The sequence below is a fragment of the Rhinopithecus roxellana genome, chromosome 11 (assembly GCF_007565055.1).
Source record: "Rhinopithecus roxellana isolate Shanxi Qingling chromosome 11, ASM756505v1, whole genome shotgun sequence".
Taxonomy (NCBI): Eukaryota; Metazoa; Chordata; class Mammalia; order Primates; family Cercopithecidae; genus Rhinopithecus; species Rhinopithecus roxellana.
Window position 1 is genome coordinate 57937850 of NC_044559.1, and position 17427 is coordinate 57955276.

Here is a 17427-nt window from a genome sequence, read left to right on the forward strand (position 1 = left end):
TGGTCTCAAACTCCTGAACTCAAGCTATCTGCCCAACTTGGCCTCCCAAATGCTGGGATTACACTCATGAGCCACTGTGCCTGGTCCATTATAAATGTTTTAATTTCAATTTAATTAAAAAAACACAATTGATTTTTACATATTAATCAAATATGCAAAATCATATTAAACAAATCCTGCAATCTTCACTACTGCATTTATGCTGAAGTAGAGAGCATGCCACACCCTGCTTCACTATACATGCTTTATTATATGCACTGTCTCTACTCCTTCCCATAATGTTTTTTAAGCCATGAACTGCGTTGCCAATATCTCGAGCACAATGTGCTATGGTTTGGATATGATTTGTCCCCACAGAAACTCATGTTAAAATTTAACTGCCATAGCCCCAGCTCCTAAGGATGCTGAGGCAGGAGGATTGCTTGAGCCCAGGAGTTAGAGTCCAGCCTGGACAACATAGTGAGACGTTGTCTGAAAAAACAAAAAACAAAAACAAAAACTTAATTGCTAATGTAACAACATTGGGAGGTGGAACCTTTAAGAGGCGGAACCTAATGGGAGGCATTGGGTTCATGGGGCATCTGCTTTTGCGAGTGGCTTGGTGCTGTTCTCATGATAGTGAGTTCTCACTCTCATGAAACTTAATCAGTTCTCGCAGGAATGGGTTTGTTCCCATGATGGCATGTTGTTATAAAGTACAGGCGCCCTTTGTGTTCAGCCCGTTGCATGTGTCTGTTTCCTCTTTGACCTTCCACCATGTTATGATGCAGCCCAAAAGCCCTGGTGAGAAGCCAGGGCCATGTCCTTGAACTTCTCAGCCTGTAGGACCATGAGCTAAATAAGCCTCTTGATAAATCACCCAGTTTCTGGTGTTCTGTTCTAACAACACAAACTAAGACGGGATACGTTTGGTTCAAAGTTCAGAAAGTTTTGCTATAGTGACATTGACTATAAAGAGCATTTCTCCCCTCAAATAATAAGACATCAAAGGATAGGTGATTACTGCTAAGTAGCAATGGTTTCAAGGAGAATATTTTGACTTTTTCCTCACAGTTGAAGAATGGTTATTGCAGCTGCAATCCTCACATCCTGTTCAAAGCAGGAAGAAGGGGAGAGAAGGAGGTACCAGGTACATTGGTTCCCTTTAATCAGCAAGGCAAGATCTTTCCTCTAAAACAGTAGTTTTCTACCGGGGACAATTTTACTTTCCAGACAACATTTCACAATGTTTGGAGACATTTGTTGTTGTCACAACTAAGGGGGTGCTATTGTCATCTAGTGGGTAGGGGCCAGGGATGATATCAACATTTGACAATCCCCAGAAAAACCCATCACAACAGAGAGTTATCTGTCCCAAAATGTCAGCGGTGCCAAGGCTGAGATACCTTGCTCTAAACCACACCTGTAGACTTTCATTTACGTGTCATTGGCTAAATATGGGCATATGGCCATCTCTAGCTTTAGGGAGATTACAGTAGTAGAAAACATTGATTTGTACTGATTAGACTAGATATAGGATGGCCTATAGCCTAGGGCTGAAACACTGGTGTCCCAACAAATTTGAGTTGTGTTAGCAAGGAAGTAAAAGTAGTAATGGGCAGTGAGTAAGCAAATCACGGCATCTGCCTGTGGCAGACATCAAAGCAAACCTTTTTTTTTTTTTTTTTTTTTGAGATGCAGTCTTGCTCTGTCACCTAGATTGGAGTGCAGTGATATGATCCTGGTTAACTGCAGCCTCCGCCTCCCAGGTTCAAGTGATTCTCCTGCCTCAGCCTCCTGAGTAGCTGGGATTACGGACACCCACCACTACGCCCAGCTAATTTTTATATTTTAGTAGAGATGAGGTTTCACCATGTTGGCCAGGCTGGTCTCAAACTCCTGACCTCAAGTGATCCACCTGCCTTAGCCTCCCAAAGTGCTGGGATTACAGGCGTGAGCCACTGTGCCCCGCCAGTGATGAAGTACATCTTCTATATTTTCCTTGCAAGTCCTCTGTTCCTAGGATTCTGAATTATCAGTACAAGGAAGCATACATTAAACTTCTATGTAATGTTCTGAATCTCTTGAAGGAATACCATCCATATTCCTTTCAATAATATTCTTTATTTCTTTTATTATTTTTTTAATCTGCCCATTTGGATTGAACCAGCAATGTTCTTTTCAACCTTGAACTGCATTGCCAATATCCTTAGCCCAAAAGCAAGACTTTCTATTGTGATTTGAATATTTGAATATCTTTTTTTTTTTTTTTTGAGAGGGAGTCTCGCTCTGTCGCCCAGGCTGGAGTGCAGTGGCCGGATCTCAGCTCACTGCAAGCTCCGCCTCCCAGGTTCACGCCATTCTCCTGCCTCAGCCTCTCAAGTAGCTGGGACTACAGGCGCCCGCCACCTCGCCTGGCTAGTTTTTTGTATTTTTTAGTAGAGACGGGTTTCACCGCGTTAGCCAGGATGGTCTCGATCTCCTGACCTCGTGATCCACCCATCTCAGCCTCCCAAAGTGCTGGGATTACAGGTGTGAGCCACCGCGCCTGGCCCCTTTTTCATTTTTCATTTTCTTGAGACAGAATCTTGCCCTGTTGCCCAGGCTGGAGTGCAGTGGCACGATCTCGGCTCACTGCAACCTCTACCTCCCAGGTTCAAGTGATTCTCCTACCTTACTGCCCTGAGTAGCTAAGATTACAGGAACCCACCACTATGCCTGGCTAATTTTGTATTTTTAGTAGAGACGAGGTTTCGCCATGTTGACCAGGCTAGTCTTAATCTTCTGACCTCAGCTGATCTGTCTGCCTCTGCTTCCCAAAGTGCTGGGATTACAGGCATAAGCCACCGTGCCTGGCCCCCAATTTTCTTTTTTTTAGACCGAGTCTTGCTCTGTCGTCCAAGAGCTGGAGTGCAATGGTGTGATCTTGGCTCACTGCAACCTCTGCCTCCTGGGTTCAAGCGATTCTCCTGCCCCAATCCCCTGAGTAGCTGGGATTACAGGTGCCTGACACCTCGCCCAGCTAATTTTTGCGTTTTTAGTAGATTCACGGTTTCACCATGTTGGCCAGGCTGGTCTTGAACTTCTGACCTCGTGATCTACCCACCTCGGCCTCCCAAAGAGCTAGGATTACAGGCATGAGCCACCGCGCCCGGCAAAAAAAAAAAAAAAAAAAAAAAAAAAAAAAAAATTAAGTTAGCCAAGCACAGTGGTGCACGCCGCTAGTCCCAGCAATTTAGGAGGCTAGGAGGATCACTTGAGCCCAGGGGTTTGAGACTGCAGTGATATGATGGCACTACTGTACTCCAGCCTAGGTAACAGAGACCCTGTCTCAAAAAAAAAAAAAAAAGTAATAAAAGAATAATATAATAAAGGGATTATTTACAATGTTGAGTGCAAATTTTAAGGAAATCCGTAAGATCTAGCAGAGTACACACTACCTGGCATTGTACACTCTGGTTGTTCACAACTCTGGTTGTACGGTAAACCACAGAGAGCTGTTATTCCTAGGCCTATAGAGGCAGGGGAAATTAATAGTTGTTGGGAACCAGCTGGGGATTTGCCTGGAGAGGGCTTTCTGAAGCGGACTGTGGCATTTGGGAGAGGCCACAGGGAACCCATGCAGCCGATCCCTAGCCACTCCCACCACTGATCCCCTGGCGGCACTCCCATTGGTTCAGCCCAACAGGAAACTGAAAGACAAGGGAGTCCTCCCGGGGCACAGAGCAGGGTGAACACGGGCAAGAGGATCTACAGAGGCAGACGGAAGTTAATGAGCCCAGGGGGCTTTCTTTCTTTTCTGTCTTTTCTCTCTCTCTTCTTTCTTTCTTGCTTTCTTTTCTCCTTCTTTCTTTCTCTTTCTTTCTTTCTTTCTTTCTTTCTTTCTTTCTTTCTTTCTTTCTTTCTTTCTTTCTTTCTTTCTTTCTTTCTTTCTTTCTTTCTTTCTTTCTTTCCTTTCTTTCGTCTCTGTCTCTGTCTCTGTCTCTCTCTCTTCTCCCCCCTTCCTTCTTTCCTTCGTTTCTTTCTTTTCTGATGGAGTCTTGCTTTGTTGCCCAGTGGCACGATCTCGGCTCACTGCAACCTCCGCCTCCTGGGTTCGTGATTCTCCTGCCTCAGCCTCTCAAGTAGCTGGGATTACAGTCACGTGCCACCACACTTGGCTAATGGTTGTACTTTTAGTAAAGACGGGGTTTCACCATGTTGGCCATGCTGGTCTCGGACTCCTGACCTCAAATGATTCACCTGCCTCAGTCTCCCAAAGTGCTGATTACAGGTGTGAGCCACCACGCCCAGCCCTTCTTTCATAAAAGAATATCATTCTTTCATTTCTCATAAGGCTCAGTGAAGCCTGCATGAGCCAGCACCCCCAACAGAGATAGAGACGACCCATGTCCTGGTCACTTGAGCCCTCTCCCAAATGCCAGGGCCTCTCCTGATGGCCATGCCTCTGCCTGCGCCATACCCTCTGCTAGAGCATCATGCTATCTTGCTTTCAGTTGCCAAATCCCTATTCATCCTTCAAGAAATATCTCCTTTTAAGGACTCTGTGCAAACTGCAAAAATAAATCATTGTCAGGATCAATTAACACTACATTGGGTTTTTAACTCTTTCCTGAATTGCATTAATTTTTCAACATGATCAGTTTCCATTTTCCAAAATTTACAGACGTGTTCAGTATTATTGGTAAAGCACTATCATTTGCTGTTATAATTACTACTAAAATATTTTCTATCAAATACAAAACATGACTTTTTGCTATGATTATATTGCAAATCAAATTTAACAACCCATAGAATAACCAAATCTATAAATAAAATAGCATCTGTACATTGTCAAATGGCTTGGCAAATTAAAAAAAAAGAGATTGGGTTATAGTAGGTGGTGATAAACAACTTGAGAACTGTCTCGCCTTAATTGAACTTTAGTTACTGTAATCCTGGGGAATTTTCTTGATAAATGTCTCCTAGGTTTTCAAATTCTTCAATCCATGTCTTATTACTAACTGTTTTATAAATATCATTGTAAACAAAGAATATAGGCCAGGCATGGTGGCTCATGCCTGTAATCCCAGCACTTTGGGAGCCCGAGGCAGGTGGAAGCTTGAGCCCAGGAGTCCAAGGCCACCTTGGGTGACACAGCAAGACCCTGGCTCTACAAAAGAAAATTCAAAATTAACTGGGCTTGGTGGCACACATCTGTAGTCTGTGCTACTCAGGAGGCTGAGGTGGGAAGATTGCTTGAGTTCAGGAGGTCGAGGCTGCAGTGAGCTGTGATTGTGCCACTGCACTATAGCCTGGGTGCCAGAGTGAGACCTTGTCTCTAAAAAGACACACACACACACACACACACACACACACATATAAAGGAAAGCATTTAGGGTAAGATAATTGCTTGTATAGAAAAACAACCAACTCTAAGCACTTAACTTGAAATAAGAATTAAACACACTTAGATAGTTCTCTTAAATGGGAATTGATTTGCTTTAATGTGACCCCCAGAGCAAATGCCAGAGAAAAGGCAAGTAGGCAAGGCAAAAAAACTTTACAAGCCAATGTGAAGGAGGGAGAGAGGTTCACCGGTCTCTGGCGGTGGAGGCCAACGAAGTCGCTCCGGCGTTCTCGGGTGAGGTTCCTGGGTCCCGCGTACAAGGAGGGGCTGAGGAAGTTCGCACCGGCGTTCTCAGAGGAGGTTCCTGGGTCCCGTGCACGAGGAGGGGCCGAGGAAGTTCGCTCCGGCGTTCACGGAGGAGGTTCCTGGGTCCTGCCTACGAAGAGGGGCCAAGGAAGTTCGCACTGATGTTCTCAGGCGAGGTTCCTGGGTCCCGCGCACGAAGGGCCCAGGAAGTTCACTCCAGCGTTCTCAGATGAGGTTCCTGGGTCCCGCACACGAGGAGGGGCCGAGGAAGTTCGCCCCGGCGTTCTCGGACGAGGTTCCTGGGTCCCGCATACGAGGAGGGGCCAAGGAAGTTCGCTCCAGCGTTCTCGGACGAGGTTCCTGGGTCCTGTGTACGAGGAGGGGCCAAGGAAGTTCGCTCCGGCGTTCTCGGAGGAGGTTCCTGGGTTCCGCTTACGAGGAGGGGCCGAGGAAGTTCGCTCCGGCGTTCTCGGATGAGGTTCCTGGGTCCCGCGCACGAGGAGGGGCCGAGGAAGTTCGCTCCGCGCGCCCGCCGGGAGCGGCTTTTATGTCCTGGGCCCGGGAGTGGGAGGGCAGTGGGCGGGACATAGGCGGGTCGGGGGCGGGGCCGGTAGGCGTGGCTAGGCGGGTTCCGGTTCTTCTCCGTCAGAGGTCGGGTTGCGCCTGCGCAGTCGACCCGTGTCTTTCCCGGGCACGGGAAAGTTGACGGTGAAGAACCCGGAACCACGCCATCTTGCCTCCGTTCGTCCAAATAGTCCAACCTTTTATTGATAATAGTGATAATGGGCGCCGTGGTCTGTCTGGCTACTTCCTGCTGTTAAGGGACTTCGTTGAGGTTGGGGTCTATGGTTGGTATTTGGACGCACGGATGAAGAAGCTTCTGGTTGAAGGTGACGCGCATGATCTCTTGAACTCTGGCTTGGAGAAATTTGATTAAAACAGGAGCAAGACATAAGACAAAACAGAGGATTAGTATGGGAATTAGGAACGGGAGCTTCTGCTGTATTATGGGCAGCAGCCATACCGGTGGTCCGGGGGTGAAGGGGGTATTGTAGGTTTTTAATTCTGCTTTAATCCTGTTTAGGGTTTGGATGTTAGTGTCTACTAGGCCTGACTCGTTTACGTAATAGCAGCATTCTTCTCCTAAGAAGAGACATGTTCCTCCTTTTTTGGCAGTAAGTAAATCTAATGCTTGCCTATTTTGTGCTGCTACCTGGGCCACTGAGGTAATTTGACACTGCAGAGAGGCCAGGCTTTCAGCTGAAGCCTCTATGGCCTCTCGGATTTGAGCTGCTAGAGATTGGGTAGACTGTACCGAGTGGGCAAGTGCCCCAGTTCCAAGCCCTGACGCCACTAAGGAGGCAGCCAGGGAGACTCCGATGACTAGGGGAAGGCAGCTGTGTATGTGGATAGGAGGACAGTATAGGGGCCTTTCCACCTAGGCTGAAGATCTTTGACTTGGATATCTTTTAAGTATACTTGGTCTCCTGGGCTGAGAGAGAGATGTGGGCTATAGGTGTCTGTTGGAGAGGGGTGTGCTAGTTCTGCATGTTGTCTCAGGAGTTGTCTCAAGAGGGTGAGGTATGGGAGATAAGTTGCCAGTGGGGAAGAAAGGGTGGGTAACTGCTGGAGGGTGAGGGGCCGGCCGTAAACTAATTCAAACGGACTGAGGCCTGTTGGACTCCGTGGGGCTGCTTGCAGCCGGGTTAGGGCCAGGGGAAGGAGAGTTACCCACGATTGTCGAGTCCTGAGGGAGAGTTTGGTGAGTTGCTGCTTAATGAGCCCGTTGGCCTTCTCTACTTTACCAGAAGACTGAGGTCTATAAGGGATGTGGAGTTTCCAGGTGATGTGTAGGAGGGCTGCCACCTGTTGGACTACCTTGGAGATGAATGCTGGGCCGTTGTCAGACTGAAGAGTGAGCGGGAGGCCAAACCTAGGAATAATGTGTTCAGTGAGTATGGAGGCAACTATATTGGCAGTTTCTCCTGTAGTAGGATAGGCTTCTATCCATCCTGAAAAAGTATCAACGAGGGTTAAGAGATATTTGAATTTTTTATGCCTTGGCATGTGGGTAAAGTCAATTTGCCAATCTTCGCCTGGTTGGTGCCCTCTGAGTTGATGGCTCGGATGGGGGTTGCGCAATGTGCCTTGAGGGTTTGACTTGAGACATGTGGAACACTGTCGGTTGATTATAATTAGGTGTTTCATGAGTGTGGGGCAGTGAATGAGGGGGCTTAGGAGGTTATATAAAGCTTTGGGTCCCATGTGTAGGGAATTAGGTATGTCTTTTAGAATGGTGTGGAGTTGAGTTTCAGGAATAACTAATTTATTATTGAGGTAAATCCAATTGTCTGCGGCTAGTTTGGCTGTTGAATCTTGTAATAGTTTGGTCTTTTCCTCTTGGGTGTAAGTAGGGGTATATTGAGGAGAGAGAAAACAAATAGAGGGAAGCGTGGGAGTGGAGAATCCGGCTATCGACTTGGCAGTGGTGTCGGCAAAGTTATTGCCAGCCGCCACCGAGTTAGATGGAGTCTGATGACCTTTACAGTGTATGATGGCTGCTCTGGAAGGTGCTGATAAAGCATCTAGCAGTTTGAGTATCTGTTTTTTGTTGACTATAGGGGTACCACTGGTGGTTAGGAACCCTCTCTCTTTCCAGATGACAGAGTGGGTGTGTGCAATCAAGAAGGCATACTTGGAGTCTGTGTATATGTTTACCGTTTTTCCTCTGGATAGAAGGAATGCCCTAGTTAGTGCAATAAGTTCTGCCTGCTGTGATGTTGTTCCTTGTGGTAAAGGCTTAGCTTCTAGGACAGCAGAAGATGTAACTACCGCGTATCCTGCCTGTCTGTTTCCTAGAGAATTTATAAAAGAACTGCCATCTACAAATAGGGTTAACTGTGAGCCTTCCAATGGCTGGTCATGTAAATGTAAGTGACTAGGTGGTTGGGGCTCTAAAAGTTCTGGACAGGAGTGTTCAGTACTAGGTTACTTGAGAGAGTCAGGAAGTAGGGTTGCTGGATTCAGAGAGGAACAGACTCCTAGGGCAATGGTGGAGTCTTCTATGAATAAGAGGTGAAAGAGTTGGAGTCTGGATGGGGTTAGATGGCTAATACTTCTGTGGGCAATAAGAGCTTGAAGGCGGTGAGTAGCGAAGACTGTTAGGTTACCACCCCTAATGAGTTTCTTTGTTTCTTGGGTTAGATAGGCTGCTGCTGCTAGGGCCCGAAGACAGGGCTGCCACCCTTGTACAGTGGGGTCTAATTGTTTAGATAGATATGCCACGGGGCGGTAGGTGGCACCTATAGATTGGGCTAAAAGACCCACTGCAACTTTTTGTCTTTCATCTGTGAAAAGCTGGAAGGGGCGTTGGAAGTCTGGGAGTGAGAGAGTAGGATGTGAGAGAAGGCAGTTTTTCAGGTGAGTGAAATGTTTATAGATTAACTTTGGGTTAGACAAAGGTCCTTGGGGAGTCTCCTTGACAGCTGCATATAGAGGCTTAGCCCAGATTCCGAAATTAGGACTCCAGTGTCTGAAAAATCCTACTAGGCCTAGGAAGGATTGAATTTCCTTAGCGTCTTGAGGAGGAGAAAGATTTTGTATTAGAGTTAAGCGGTCTATAGTAAGTGAGCGCGTCATAGGAGTGATCTCAATACCTAAATATATGACACATTGTTGTGCGAGTTGAGCTTTGTGTTTGGATATTTGGTAACCTTTGGATCTTAGATGATTAAGGAGGATCGCAGTGTCTAAAAGAGAGTCCTGTCCCGTGGGACTACAGAGTAAAAGGTCATCTACATATTGGAGAATTTTCCTCTTGGTAAGAGGACAGGAGGCTAAGTCTTTTGCTAGGGCCTGCCCAAAGAAATGGGGGCTGTCTCGGAACCCTTGGGGAAGCACTGTCCATGTCAGTTGCGTGGAGGTATGGGTGTCTGGGTCTTCCCATGTAGAAGCAAAAAGAAACTGACAATCTGGGTGCAGGGGAATAGTGAAAAATGCATCTTTTAGATCCAGTACAGTAAAGTGTGTTGTATTAGGTGGAATGAGAGAAAGAAGAGTATAGGGGTTGGGAACTACCGGATGGGTGGGACAAACAGCCTCGTTGATAAGACGAAGATCCTGCACTAACCGAAAAGTTCCATCTGCCTTCTTTACAGGTAGGATTGGGGTGTTACAGGGAGAATGAATGGGGATGAGGATGTGTTGGCTGAGTAACCTAGTAATGATTGGTTTTAGTCCTCGTAAGTGCTGTGGAGAGAGAGAGAACTGTGGGCAGGTTGGAAACTGAGATGGTTTCTTAAGTTTTATAAGTATTGGTGGATGATGGTCCGCCACGACAGGAGTGGAGGTGTCCCACACTTGGGGGTCGATAGGAATGGGGAAATTGGGGAAAGGGTTAGTAGGTTTGTTGGAGTCATTTGAGTTAGTCAATACTAGAAGCAGATGGCGGGTAGGGTGGGGGGGGCTAGTAGGGATGGAGATACAGGCTTTCAGTTGACTTAAAACATCTCGGCCCAGTAGGGAAGTGGGGCATGAGGGAATAATGAGGAACGAGTGTGCAAAATAGTTGTTGGCCAGGCAGCAATTAAGGGGTGGGGTTTTCCGAGGGCTGGACGGGGAGCCATTGACTCCTACAACAGAACTATTGGAGGGAAGGCTAGGCCCTTCGAAAGATGGCAAAACAGAGTAGGTAGCCCCGCTATCAATTAAAAAATTAATTGTCTTACCCGCTACCAGGAGAGTTACCCGCGGCTCAGCGAGGGTGATGGGGGTCCCCGAGTCCCGGCACCTTCAGTCGTCATCCAGATGTAAGAGCTGGAAGGAGCTCCCAGGGTCCTGAGAAGGGACATCACATTGAGGCGCCATGCCCGTTTTCAGGGTGGGGCAGTCAGACTTCCAGTGCCCTTCTTCATGGCATGCTGGACAAGGAGTTGTTGGCAGACGAGGGTTAGGACACTTTTTAGCCCAGTGTCCAGCTACTCCGCACTTGTAGCACGGCCGCACTGGCTCAGACGGTTGGGGACTCTGGGGACATCTATTAGCCCAATGCCCTGGGTTACCGCATTTATATCAAGCCCCTTTTATTGTCTTTGAGTCTCCGGGGATTTTGCTCTCCAGTTTTGGGTTACGGCTAGGCTGCAAAGCAGCAACAAAGGCTTGAGTCTGGAGCTGTACCTTCTGCTTTAGGCGGGCCTGTCGTTGGGCCTCAGCCGTTTCCTCCCTTGAATTATAGACCTTGAAGGCCGCCTTGACTAGGTCTTGAATAGGAGTTTGAGGTCCATCCTCTGCCTTTTGGAGTTTTTTCCGAATATCCGAGGCCGATTGTGAAATAAAATATGATGCCAGAATAGTGGCCCCAGCTGGGGAAGCTGGGTCTAACCGAGTGTATTGAATTAAAGCCTCAGTTAGCCTGCTTAAAAATGTGGCTGGGTTCTCATCTGGACCTTGAATATTTTCTTTTAGTTTATTAAAATTTACTACTTTATTTGAGGTCACCTGCATACCAGCCAGAAGACATTGAGTCATCATATCTCGTCTTCGGCGGCCTGGCTGGCCTACTTGATAGTTCCAGTCTGGGTCTATAGAGGGGACTGCTTGTTCCCCTAGTGGGAAGGCAGGGTCTGTTAAGTGTAATTGGTTGGCATGCTGCCTGGCGGCCACCAGGATGCACTCTTGCTCCTCAGGGTTTAGAGTAGAGGTAAGAATAACCTGGAGATCATGCCAGGTTAAATCGTAGGCCTGGCAAAGGTATCTAAATTCTTTGGTATAAATTGTAGGGTTGGCAGAAAAATCTCCTAGGCGTCTTTCAATCTTTGAAAGATCTGCTAATGAAAAGGGAACATGAACTCTAACTACGCCCTCCGCTCCGGCCACCTCACGCAAGGGTGCTAAGACTGCAGGGGGGTTGGATAGGGTGGGAGTAGGAGCGGGGGCAGTTAGGCAATCTTTAGAGCGGGTATGGGCAGAGATAGGTGAACTAAAATGACCAGGCGGAAGTGCCGAGGGTTTGGAGGGAAGTGTAGCCTCAACAATGGTGGGAGGGGCTGAGGAGGGAGGCGGAACAACCGCCAGAGCAGGAGGGGGAGGTGGAGCCGAAAGAGGAGGTGGGGCCAAAGTGGGAGGGGGAGGTGGGGTATACAGTGGGAGTGGAAGGGAGGGAGGGGAAGTAAGGTCTTCAGGCAACTCAGACAGGAAAGATGACTCCTCTTTTTCGGACTTTGTTAGGCCTGCGTCCTTAGCCAACATGACTTGAGCCAAGGAACACCGGCCACACAGGTCCGGAGGAGAACGCAAAGCCCAAAATCCTTGTATATAATTAATTTCGGACCACTTGCCTAAGCGTTGACAAAAACCACTCAGGTCGGTCAAAATGTTATGGTCTAGAGTGCCCTCAGGCGGCCATTGAGACTGATTGTCTAATTTATATTGTGGCCACGCCACAGTGGAGAGGAACACCAGGCGCTTTCGCCTGAGATCTTGTTCTAATTGCAAAGTTTTGAGGTTTTTTAGAAGACACCCTAAAGGGGAGTCTCTAGGTATTTTGGATTGGGGGTTTCCCATTGCCTTCCTCTCGCCAATAGGCGGAAACGGAAACCGAACTCTACCTGGCTACAAAGCGTCCTTTGGAGCCACCAGAGACCGGTAAGAGGCTCCTGGAGCCGGAATGGAGATTACCTCCAGGCGGACGTCTCCGTCCTGGACGGGTCTCCCACGGAACGGAATGGAGTTCCTTTGGGCAGACGTCTCTGCCTTTGGGAACTTCCCTGGGTCTCCTGGTGACCGGAAAAAAAAGCCTTGGGCCTGCGCAGGACTTCTGGCCAAGGAATATGAGAGAGAGGCAAAAGATACTCACCCCTATGAGACTTGGAGGTGGGGAAAGCGATGTCCAGGTCCTGGTCCGTCTGGTGCGTGAAAGGAGGAGGCTCCTCGGACCTGGGGGACCCTGAGGAGGGGTCTCCTCCCGGGTTTCGGCACCAGCTGATTTGCTTTAAGGCGACCCCCAGAGCAAATGCCAGAGAAAAGGCAAGTAGGCAAGGCAAAAAATCTTTATTTACAAGCCAATGTGAAGGAGGGAGCGAGGTTCACCGGTCTCTGGCGGTGGAGGCCGACGAAGTCGCTCCGGCGTTCTCCGGCGAGGTTCCTGGGTCCCGCGTACACGGAGGGGCCGAGGAAGTTCGCACCGGCATTCTCCGGCGAGGTTCCTGGGTCCCGCGTAGGAGGAGGGGCCAAGGAAGTTCGCACCAGCATTCTCAGAGGAGGTTCCTGGGTCCCACGCATGAGGAGGGGCCGAGGAAGTTCGCCCCGGCATTCTCGGAGGAGGTTCCTGGGTCCCGCCTACGAAGAGGGGCCAAGGAAGTTTGTACTGGCGTTCTCGGGGGAGGTTCCTGGGTCCCGCGCACTAGGAGAGGCCGAGGAAGTTCGCCCCAGCCTTCTCGGACGAGGTTCCTGGATCCCGCGCACGAGAAGGGGCCGAGGAAGTTCGCCCCGGCATTCTCAGAGGAGGTTCCTGGGTCCCGCATACGAGGAGGGGCTGAGGAAGTTCGCTCCGGCATTCTCAGACGAGGTTCCTGGGTCCCGCGTAGGAGGAGGGGCCGAGGAAGTTCGCTCTGGCATTCTCGGAGGAGGTTCCTGGGTCCCGCGCATGAGGAGGGGCCTAGGAAGTTCGCTCTGCGGGCCTGCCGGGAGCAGCTTTTATGTCCCGGGAGGGCAGTGGGCGGGACATAGGCGGGTCGGGGGCGGGGCCGTAGGCGTGCCTAGGCGGATTCCGGTTCTTCTCCGTCGGAGGTCGGGTTGCGCCTGCGCAGTCGACCCGTGTCTTTCCCGGGTGCGGGAAAGTTGATGGTGAAGAACCCGGAACCGTGCCATCTTGCCTCCGTTCGTCCAAACAGGAATAAAGATTGTTTTCTTGGCCTGGCACGATGGCTCACACCTGTAATCCCAGCACTTTGGGAAGTCAAGGCGGACAGATCACTTGAGGTCAGGAGTTCGAGACCAACCTGGCTCACATGGTGAAACCCCCATCTCTACTAAACATACAAAAAATTAGAGGCAGGAGGATCAACTGAGGTTAGGAGTTTGAGACCAGCCTGGCCAATAGGGCGAAACCCTGTCTCTACTCAAAATACAAAAAAATTAGCTGGGTGTGGTGGTGGGCCTCTGTAGTTCCAGCTACTCTGGAGGCTGGGGCAGGAGAATTGCTTGAACCCAGGAGGCAAAGTTTGCAGTGAGCCGACATCATGCCATTGCACTCCAGCCTGGACAACAGCGCAAGACTCCATCTAAAAAAAAAATTGTTTTCTCTTAATGTCATCCTATCTTATTGGAGACTCAATATTCTCCCGTGGAGAACTTTTATTCCGCATGAACACAAAGCAAGACCTGAATGGGCACTGTATCCTCTCTCTATTCCGATCTCCTGAAAGCTCAAGACACTTCTGAAACATAACATTTTGAGATTTGGAAAGTTCCCAAAATCAGTGAATTATTTGCTGTCTGGACTTCAGCCTTTGGAAAGCAAGTGCTTCTACTAGATTTTCTATAACATTGTGTTTAACTCATGGGTCTTTTCCTGTTATATTTTATTCTTTTACCTTTTACCAAGCACCACTTTTGTGTGTGTGTGTGTGTGTGTGTGTGTGTGTGTGTGATGTTTCACTCTGCAGCACTTCATGTAGGGCTAGATTTTGGCTCTATGGCTTGTTGGCAGGTAACTGCCACTGTTTTATTGATAGTTTCTGACTGGGATTAGATTTACTTCCAGATGCCGCAAACAGATAGGCAAGGATACACCACTCATTACATTTACAAGTACTTTTTTTCAAAGAAATTATTCATCACGATAACAATACGTGAGCCATCTCCTTATTAATGCCCAAACTACCCAGTTAAAGCAAGTGCTAAGACAACAGAAAACGCTAATGAACTATTTACTACAGTACCTTGTCACTCACGTGGAGTAAGCTCTTTCTTCCACCTACAGGTTATTTTTATGGCTTCTGAAACCATCTGTTCTAACCTGCTCTCTGCTGCTCTTTGGAATACCTTTTTAACATTTTGCTGCTCCTTGCTTAGAGCCTCAAATTGAGTTTGTTTTTTATTTTCCTAGTTTTTTGCTGCAGCAAAACTCAAGACTTCTCACTCAACCATTTTATTTAGAGGGACACGGACCTGCTCTCTTGGGAGGACAACGGAAATGATACTTCATCTGTCTGCACTTAATACCCAACTAACGTTAAGCCTTCTCCCTCTAAGCTGAATACGATAACCTGAATTATAAACATCTGAAATGTGGTTTTTTGTTTGTTTGTTTTTTGTTTGTTTGTTTGTTTTTGGAGACAGAGTCTTCCTCTGCACCCAGGTTTGAGCGAAATGAGGCAATCTTGGCTCACTGTAACCTCAAGCCCCTGGGCTCAAGTGATCCTCCCACCTCAGCCTCCCAAGTAGCTGGGACTGTAGGCATGTACTCATGCCTGGCTAATTTTTGTATTTTTTTGAAGACACACGGTTTTGCCATGTTGCCCAGGCTGGTCTCAAACTCGTGGGCTCAAGTGATCCTCCTGCCTTAGCCTCCCAAAGGCAGGGATTGTAGGCATGAGCCACCTCGCCTGGCCTGAAACATCTCTCTTCTGTTTCCTTTGTTTGTTGGTTGGTTTTTATTTTGAGATGGAGTCTTGCGTTCTGTCCCCCAGGCTGGAGTGCAGTGGTGTAATCTCAGCTCACTGCAAGCTCCGCCTCCCGGGTTCATGCCATTCTCCTGCCTCAGCCTCCAGAGTAGCTGGGACTACAAGCTCCCATCACCACGTCTGGTTAATTTTTTGTATTTTTAATAGAGATGGGGTTTCACCATGTTAGCCAGGATGGTCTCGATCTCCTGACCTCAGGTGATCCGCCTGCCTCGGCCTCCCAAAGTGCTGGGATTACAGGCGTGAGCTACCGCGCCTGGCCTGAAACATCTCTTAAGCAGGATGTCTGTAAATAGGCCAGGTATGGTGGCTCACGCCTGTAATCCCAGCACTTTGGGAGGCCAAGGTGGGCGAATCGCGAGGTCAAGAGATCAAGACCATCCTGGCCAACATGGTGAAACCCCGTCTCTGCTAAAAATACAAAAAATTAGCTGGGTGTGGTGGTGCATGCCTGTAATCCCAGCTACTCGGGAGGCTGAGGCAGGAGAATCACTTGAACCCAGGAGGTGGAGGTTGCAGTGAGCTGAGATCATGCCACTGCACTCCAGTCTAGCAATAGAGTAAGACTCCGTCTCAAAAAAAAGAAAAGAAAAAAAGAAAAAAAAGAAATTAAGTATTTGTTATTTGATAAAGTCTTATAAAACTTTTTGCTAATTAAAATTCTTAATTTTATTACAAAAAGCTGCAGAAGGAAGAGTGTCTTACAGTTGAAAAGAGTGGACTTTTGTACAGTTGAGGGAGCTCTTGAATTTTATGATTCTGCTGCCTTGGTAGTTGATAATTGAACTAAATAGAAAGTAGAAAACAGTAGGAAAAGAAAAGGGCATAGTGCTAGACAAGAATAAATTATCAACAAAGGGTTTGCTGAACAAATAAATTAAATGGGCTGGGCGTGGTGGCTCACAGCCAGCTGTAAGTCCAGCACTTTGGAAGGCCAAGGCAGGCAGTTTGCTTGAGCCCAGGAGTTTGAGACCAGCCTGGGCAACCTGACAAAACCCCATCTCTACAAAAAATAAAAAATTAGCTGGGCATGGTGGCATGCACCTTTAGTCCCAACTTCTCAGGAGGCTGAAGTGGGAGGATCTCTTAAGCCTGGGAGGTTGAAGCTATAGTGAGCCATGATCATGCCACTGAACTGCAGCCTGGGCAACAGAGCAAGACTCTTGGGGTGGGGGGAAGAAGAAAAAGGAGGAAGAGAAGAAGAAATTAAATGGAGAAAAGAAAGGGACCCTGAAAACTTAAAAACAGGGTTGCAATGGGCGGGATCACAGAGCTTCTGGGATAAAATTCTACTGAAAACAGCCGGACGTGGTGGCTCATGCCTGTAATGCCAGCACTTTGGGAGGCCGAGGCAGGTGGATCGCTTGTGGTCAGGAGTTTGTGACCAGGTTGGCCAACATGATGAAACCCCATCTCTACTAAAAACACAAAAATTAGTGGGGCATGGTGGTGTACGCCTGCTGCTCAGGAGGCTGAGGCAGGAGAATCGCTTGAACCCAGGAAGTAGAGGTTGCAGTGAGCCGAGATTGTACCACTACACTCCAGCCTGGGTGACAGAGCAAGACTCTGTCTCAAAAACAAAAACAAAAACAAATCATTTAAACACTCAGAGTATCCCATTTTGAACTCGAGTATGGTTTTGTCATGGGAAGAAACGTGTTTCTTCTTGGATTGAATTCTGAAGGATAAAAGGAAAGATGAACAAGAGGAAACAAAAGAGATAATGAACAGAAGATGAAGGCAAAGAGAAGAAAAAACAGACTACTTTTTTAACACTGTTAAAAATACAGTGTTTGCAAATTATGTAAATTTTGTTACTTTTCTGTTTTTCTCTCTTCTTACTTTGTTTCCTTCGTTCTAGTATTTAAACTCTGAGTTCCAAAGGAAGGTTTAAGCACAATTTAGAGATATGTTAAGTAAGACAACACCAGGTGGCAAATAGCAATTTAATTCTCCTTGCCAGCAGAACTAAAGACTTAGTGTGCTCTTTATTAGGACAGCTGGGGGAGTGGGGGAGGATGACTGGAGAGAGAGAGGGTAGTAGGAAAAGGCCATTTAGTGTGCGTCGTGATGAAGGATGCACAGCGATTCTTTGGGTTTTCATAAGAAATTATTTTAGTGCATGCATTA